The following is a 389-nucleotide window of genomic DNA, read 5'->3' on the forward strand; positions in this document are numbered from 1 at the left end:
GCGCAGCGCGGAGCGAGCCCGGCGGGCGGGGAGGAGCGAGCTTCGGCAGCCACAGGGACCGAGGAACAGCTCGGCTTTCCCGGCAGGTGGAGGATGGCGACGGGACCTCCCGCGCCCTCTCGGGGCGGAAAGGCGCGGCTCAAACCTGTTCAGTTCGCAGAGGCGGCTCTAACCGAGGCTTTCTCAGGTGTGCGTGCGCAGGAGCCGAGGCCAGCATCAGTTCGCCCAGGGAAAACGTGACCCCTAGAAGCCCAGGTCAGACAAGGGAGCGTCTACACCCAAAAGGTCGCCAGGGCTGGTCAGCATCTCCCCTCATTGGCGCACGGGGCTGCCGCGCCCTTTTCCTGGCTGCACCTCTGCTGAGTGCGCATCTGCGGGTTCAACTCCCT

This window comes from Chrysochloris asiatica, unplaced genomic scaffold (genome assembly GCF_000296735.1).
Source record: "Chrysochloris asiatica unplaced genomic scaffold, ChrAsi1.0 scaffold00102, whole genome shotgun sequence".
Taxonomy (NCBI): Eukaryota; Metazoa; Chordata; class Mammalia; order Afrosoricida; family Chrysochloridae; genus Chrysochloris; species Chrysochloris asiatica.